Source organism: Silurus meridionalis, chromosome 6 (assembly GCF_014805685.1).
Source record: "Silurus meridionalis isolate SWU-2019-XX chromosome 6, ASM1480568v1, whole genome shotgun sequence".
Classification (NCBI taxonomy): domain Eukaryota; kingdom Metazoa; phylum Chordata; class Actinopteri; order Siluriformes; family Siluridae; genus Silurus; species Silurus meridionalis.
The window spans coordinates 8,836,856-8,844,502 of NC_060889.1; positions in this window are offsets into that span (position 1 = coordinate 8,836,856).

A 7,647-nucleotide genomic window follows, 5' to 3' on the forward strand; every position below is an offset into this window, starting at 1 on the left:
TGGAGTTCCTGATACGCCATTCCTGTATTGTGTACATTTGATACTCTTGATGAACCTGTTGTTGGACCAAAAGTGTGAAGTTCATGTTTAGATAGAACACACTTCATCTCGAGGCGCCATCTCGGCTAGTCAGGAACTGATGATAGACTCTTGATTGCTAATATTTCGAAGCAGCCAAACGGCTCATTTTGTGAAGAACTGGATCGGATCCTAATGTAATAAAAAATATATTTAGGATAGATTTTACCACTCATTTCTCATGTTTTCGTCTGTGTTTTGCTGCACTGTATGTTTAGTCCCAAGACACTATCTAATATCAAGTTTCATTTAGAAATAAATATTTTACGTTCAAACAAAGTGTATTGTTTTTTTTTTGTTTGTTTTTGTCTGTATATATTTGCTTAGCTTTTCTTTTTAGTCAAATATATTTTTCTCTAGTGGATTTTTGACTCGACATATTTTCGGTTTCTGGTTAGTCGTTTCTGCTCTTCTGATTTTTAAAGCATGTGGAGATTTTTACTTCAGAATCAGCACGTCTAGTTCGCTAGCTAGTTGACTTAATGCTAGTTTGACTAATCACTATGATACTGATGACTCAATCTATGAAGGTAAATTCTTCTCTGTTAGCTATGTGCATTTACATCATTTAAACATAATATGATCGCTAAATTTTTGAATACACATTTTATTTTCCTACTTTTGCCTTCTTGCTGTGGATAAGATGTAAAGATATTCCTACATAATTGATTTGCAATACAAGCACAAACTTAATTTTCTGGGGCATTCAATCATGTAGGTCATCTACATCCAAATATGGTCCCAGAGAGCACACATACACCGATCAGGCATAACATTATAACGTGAACGCTGAAGTGAATAACAATAATGATCTCTTCATCATGGCACCTGTTGGTGGGTGGGAATATTAGGCATCAAGTGAACATTTTGTCCTCGAAATCGATGTGTTAGAAGCAGGAAAAATGGGCAAGCGTAAGGATTTTGAGTTTGACAAGGACTAAATTGTGACGTCTAGATGACTGGGTCAGAGCATCTCCAAAACTGCAGCTCTTGTGGAATGTTCCTGGTCTGCAGTGGTATCTACCAAAAGTGCTCCAAGGAAGAAACTGTGGTGAACCGGCGACAGGGTTATGGGCGGCCGAGGCTCATTGATCATTGAAGGCAGGTCCGTGTGGTCCGATCCAACAGACGAGCTCCTGTAGCTCAAACTGCTGAAGAAGTTAATGCTGTTAATGCTGGATGGGTCAGATTTGTTTTGGCGGCACAAAGGGGACCAACACAATATTAGGCAGGTGGTCATAGTGATATGCCTGACTGGTGTATGTCAAGACATGTACATTATGCCTTGTTTGTTAATTAGGTTGTTTATATGAATCGTTTCAGTCAGTGTTAAATATTCTTCACACACTGCTCATTGGCCACGCCTTTTTTTTTTCCCTAGTGTTTTTGATCTTGAATCCAACTGATCAGTATGTGTAGATTCATAACATTATTTTTGGGCATTTTATGGACTTATCTACTGCCCTCCACTTGATAAACACATGACGATGGTTTAACGTTTAGGATGCAAACTGGGGTGTTTCCACCAGGGGAAAGTCGTCCATCATGTTTAGCGTTTTTAACTTCCAGAAGAGACACTGGTGAAAGAATTACTGTTTATAGCTGGTATAACAGGATTTTCTGTCATATATGTTTTTCAGTACTCAGACGAAATACAAATGTCAATTCTATTTGCATTTGATTTCCTGGTGACTAGTAAACTGCAGGAGGGGAGCATGCATAGGGAGTATCCATTCAAGAGCAAATGGTTTTTGTGCTGTTAATGTGGAACCATTTTCAGCTGAACAAAGTGGTCTCCAATTAAGGAAAACTATCGAGGGGGAATTGATAATTCCAGTGGACCAGACGAGAAAAAGGTACAGGAGCACTTAAGTAAATACACCCCTCACATTTCAGCAACCATTTTAGTACCATTTGTTTTCAAGGGACAATACTATAGAAATTAAACGTAGATATATTCGAGTCAATGTGCATCTTGTATAGCAGAACACCTCTGAAAATATCTCGACAAACAGCCATTATTGTCTAAATAACTGGCACCAAATGTAAACACACCCTAAGTGACCGTCAAAACAGTGTTCAAAGTATCAGTATTTTGTGTGAGCGCCATTGTTTTGTCTGAGCACTGCCTTAATCCTCCTGGTTAGGAAATTTACCAGAGCTGCACAGGTTGTTGCTGGGATCCTCTTCTGCTCCTCCCTATATATATATATATATATATATATATATATATATATATATATATATATATATATATATATATGCAAAATGCAAATTGTTCTTATAAATGCATAAATAGTATTGAAAAGAGCTGCTTTACAGGTTAAAAAAAATAGTTGGTTATCATGAACTGTTAACAGGGCCTCATATAAACACCATGAAGAGTGTGAGAGAGAAATGGAGAAGTAAGAAACATTATGTATTCTTATAGTTACAGTTATAGTTACTATTAGATAAGGTTGAACATGTGTGTAAGTCAGTGGTGGGCCGTGCATTTGGTACCTGGGCCTTCAGTGAGGACTTACTCGACTTAATCCACCACTTTCACGTCGCATTTATAGACATTATTAATATTATACAAAAACGTAATATAATAACGTGTGGAATTACAGAGAGAGAGGGGGGGGGGCATTTAGCATATGGATGGTAAATAACAATTTACTAAAACAACAAACCCAGTGAAGACTCCAAACCTCTACACTACAACCGCCACTGTGCACCTACATCATCTGGAGCAGAACCAATATTTGTCTAATAACATGACAAAAACATAAAATGCAACTTACTCACCAGAGATACTCATACCTCAGAGGCTGTAAGCCAGTGGTACCGCTCGTATTCACTGGTCTGGAAGTGGAGAACAACCCCTTTCCTGCGCTGAGACAAGCTTGCTAGCTTCGGGGTTGGCAGATCTCCTTATGATGCCTAGCTTTTCTGGAAAATGTATTTAAGTATGTCCGCGACCAAATAAATTTCTCTTCCTCCTGATTCTTTCGGCTTCTCCCATCAGGGGTAAAAAAGTCTAACTCAGGTGTATTCATGTGTGCAGAGCTACACACGTTTTACCAGTAGAACTTGACTGTAACAGTTTCCCTCTGACCAACCAATCAGATGACGGAAAAATGCTGATGCTATTCTGGGCCAGCTAGCTGCCCTGTGAGGTAAATCTGAAATCTGATTGGTTGAAGAAACAAAGCTATTAAGGAGACAATAATAAAAGGGCCGGCAGTACTGACTTTGAAGGCTCTGGGCAGATTAGATTGACATGGCAGCACATAAAGGCTGAAATCTGATTGGACAAAAAATAGAATCTACCATCCACATACACGTACTGGGAGCAGTGCAGCCAATAGAAACTCTACAAAATGAAGAGTTACAAATATTAGAATTAAGGTTGTAAATGTAGGTCAGATCTTCTGAGACCAGCAGTGGGGCTTTGCTGTCTCTGGTGTAAGAGGGATTATCTCTGGCACAGAGGTGGGAAGTAACGAAGTACATTACATTAGTACTTAAATAGATTTTTCTGGTATCAGTACTTTACTCCACTATTTTACTTTTTACTTGTACTCATTACATTTTTACACAAATATCTGTACTTTTTACTTCTTACATTTTCAAATCAGACTCGTAACTTTAGTTTTAATCCATTGATTTGGTGAAATATATATTTTTTTATTTTCACTGTGCGCCGATTTCAGCCGAACAACCGATTTCCTGTTACTGCACGTCTTTTTCAATCCACTGGTGTATAAAGTCCTGACTCTCACTTACCACAGATGTAGACTAGTTTATGGAGCTAAGAATCAGCAGGCAGAAGGCAGTAAGAAGTTTGGGGTTAATGTGGATGAGACAGAGGGAGTCAGTGATGGAAACATGACTGAGAACAGACACATTCCTGATCATCATCATCTTTTCTCTGCTTGTGTTCTATATGTGGATCTTCAGCCTGGACACATTTGTAACAACATTTTTAATTCGTTTTATATATATATATATATATATATATATATATATATATATATATATATATATATATATATATATATATATATATATATGTGTGTGTGTGTGTGTGTGTGTGTGTGTGTGTATGTATATGTATATTTGGCTGTCAAAATGAAAATTATTTTAAACGGCACGAAATTTTATTAACACGCTATCAATTCAGCGCACATTTCTGTTTCCCCAAATGTAAATACATAAATAAATAACTAAATATAAAAGAGGCGAAATTAAAACCTTTGGCAAAAAAATAATTAATAAACTCCAGATAAAAACATTTTTAATCAGTAAACTTTTTTATTTCTGTGCCAAGTCTTAAATCAAACACCAAAATCCGCCATGATTCACACAATTTACCCTCTGGGTGGCGTTTTGTGGGTTTTTCCCTCATAATGGTGACACAAACTTAAATTACTGTCTTTAATGATCGTACAGATAAAAACAATACATCATTCAAATCTGTAAAATGTCTATAATTTTATATATATAAGCTTCCTGACTTGACTTAAAGAGGTGCAGTCTCTCCGGTATCACCTCAATAACTGTCCGTGTGGAAACATAGCAAAGGATTTTAATGATGTCCACACATCTCTGCACTGTTATAGCCTTTATATTTAAACACTCCAGGAGGTCCAATGTCAAAACCACACATGTAGTGGGATCCAATTGGCACTGGTACGTCTCTAGATGGTTCGGGATGTCTGCGAGTTTGGCATATACTTCTTCAAAGGTCCATATTCTTCACGAGGTGGGAGGTGACCGGAGCTGGCCAAACCTCAGGATGCCTCGGGATGGGGAGGGAAAGAGAAGCAGTGGAGAGGAATTAGCGTAGCTGCTGTTCATGATATTAACAGCACAAGTTGATAAGGTGCATGTGATCAGATGTTCTGGAGCACAAGGTTATGATGTGATGTGTGTTATGTGTAGGCTTTGCTAAAAAGATATGTTTTTAATCTGCACTTAAACTGGGAGAGTGTGTCTGAGCCCCAAACACTGTCAGGAAGACTATTCCAGAGTGTAGGAGCTAAATGTGAAAATGATCTACCGCCTTTGCTATTCTAGGAACTACTAGAAGCCCAGAGTTTTGAGATCTCAGGGAGCGTGACAGATTGTAGCGTGTTAAAAGACTGGTGAGATACATGGAGATAATCCATTTAGTGCTTTATAAGTTCATATATATCACATGCTGTACATGCGATACATGTTTAACACCTCCAAGCTGCCAGTTTTGGGCACCTGAGCAAGCCCTTAACTCACAACTGCTCATTTAGTAAATGAGATCATTAAGAGTCGCTTGGGATAAACACTTCCAACAATCTTTGTCTCTGTGTCTCTTTTAGTAAATGTCTCTGTCTCACTGTATATGTCTCTCTCTCTTGCTGTCTCTCTATTTGTTTCTCACTCTTTCTAAAGCTGTGTCTGTGTCTCTTTTTCTTTGTCTTTCCTGCTTATGTACATGTCTAACAAAGTTTTGAGTTTTGAAGTAATGCCATTAGTGATCTATGATGAAAGACTTCCCTGGTTCAATTCTTACCTCTAGTTTCATATTGAACATTATAAGAAGTTTTTAAAAACAGAACAATAAAAGGTCATTAAAATTGGTTGCTGGCAAATCCTGGTATATCAGTGGTGCAGGTGTTGGAGATGTGGTTCTTGTACCTGAGTCACTTCTCATAGACTCATAGTTACTGAGAGAATAAACAGGAAGGAGAAATTTTGACCCTCTAAAATCATGATCTAAGAGAAAACACTGGTCTCTTAACTATAGAAAAGCCAAGAGTCCAATAAGCAAAGCCTTGTTTGCCACCCCTGTGGTAGTGTAGTGGTAAGTGATGTGGTCTCTACTATCTGACTCACCCGGTTCAATTCCTCCCGCTTAGCTTTCCTTTAAATTCTTTAAAAAGTTTTAATAAAGAACTATAAAAGGTCCTAAAAATCAGGTTCTTGCAGGAGATCCTGTGGCTCAATTGGAAGAGCTTTACCTCTGGGTTGAGAGGTTGCCGGTTCAAACCCTGGCCAGGTCTCAAAGTTAAGGGCGTGGAAGGTTCCGGTGGCCGTAGTAAGGATGGCGTCCGGAATGGCTGCGTGGAAGGTTGGATGTGGACGGTTTCGGAGGGCGTATCCTGAAGCAGGGGGGCAATATCCGGGCATCTGCCCCCCCCAGCGTCTGAGAAGCTGAAAACATGGGGTTATGAAGCAAAAACGTCCAAAAAAGTATCGACTTAATTTTGCATATATAGGGAAAATTTCTGCCAAAAAACCTATCACCCACACTTTTTCTGAGGCTGTGAAGCAGCAGGTCTTCACAGCCTTTGTTCACAGTCAACCACTCCATTGCTCACCACAGAGTACTTTCCACACAGCTTACCCAGTGTGGGGCGAAGCCAGATTCGAACCAGCAACCTCTGAGCTCAGAGGCAAGGCTTTTACCACAAAGCCATCAAGTCCCACAACACACCTTCTTTTTTTTGGGGGTTTATCCTTCGTTTCATGCTTCAAAACAAGAAATTCAGACCAGACAGAAACACAGAACGCAGGATTCAAACCCTGAACCCCACCAACAGCGAAATACCAGTCTTAACCCACTGAACCATCAGGAAGGACAAGCTGAGAAGCTTGTTTAGAGCAGGTCTATCTTTCTTTTTAACCCATCAAAACAAGAATATGAAGATGTAGAAATCAGGAATTTAACCTACCTCATGACTAGCAGACAGAAAGCCAGGTTTGAACCCTAACCACCAACATTAGCAAAGTACCAGCCTTAACCCACTAAGCCATAAAAAAAAAACAGGATGGGAAGCTTGATTAGAGCAGGTCTATCATTCTTTTAAAACCATCAACACAAGAATTTAACAGTAAAGAAAGATGTAGGAAGCGAATACAGATGTAAGTAGCACAAGTTGAACCCACATTGTAAATAACAGGAAGAAAGCAGGACTCGAACCATGATCCCCACCACCAGCGAGATACCAACAATAACCCATTAAACCATTGGTAAGGACAGGCTAGGAAGCTTATTTAGAGCAGGTCTATCTTTCTTTTCAACCCATTAAAAACAAAAATATATCACCAAAGAAAGATGTAGGAAGTGAATCCTGATCGTGACTGGCAAACAGAAAGCAGGATTCGAACCCTGAACCCCACCAAAAGCAAGAAACCTGATTTAACCCACTGAACCATCAGGGATGACAGGCTGGAAGGTTGTTTAGAGCAGGTCTATCTACCTTTAAACCATCAACACAAGAATATAAAGCTAAAGAAAGATTTAGGAAGCAGGAACATAACCTACATCGCAACTAGCAGGCAGAAAGCAGGATTCAAACCCTGATCCTCACCATCAGTGAGGCACCAGCCTTAACCCACTGAACCATGGAAGAGACCAGACTGGGAAGCATGTTTAGATGAGGCACAAGCCTTAAAACACTGAGCGACCACTGCTGAAAAGCATGTGTGCTTTTTGGAGGGTTCATACTTTGTTTCATGCCAGCGCAGTAAGAAAGAAGGCATGTAGGACTGGCTTTGAAACCTTATCACCAGCGTGGACTATATTAAGGACCATGTTCAGGC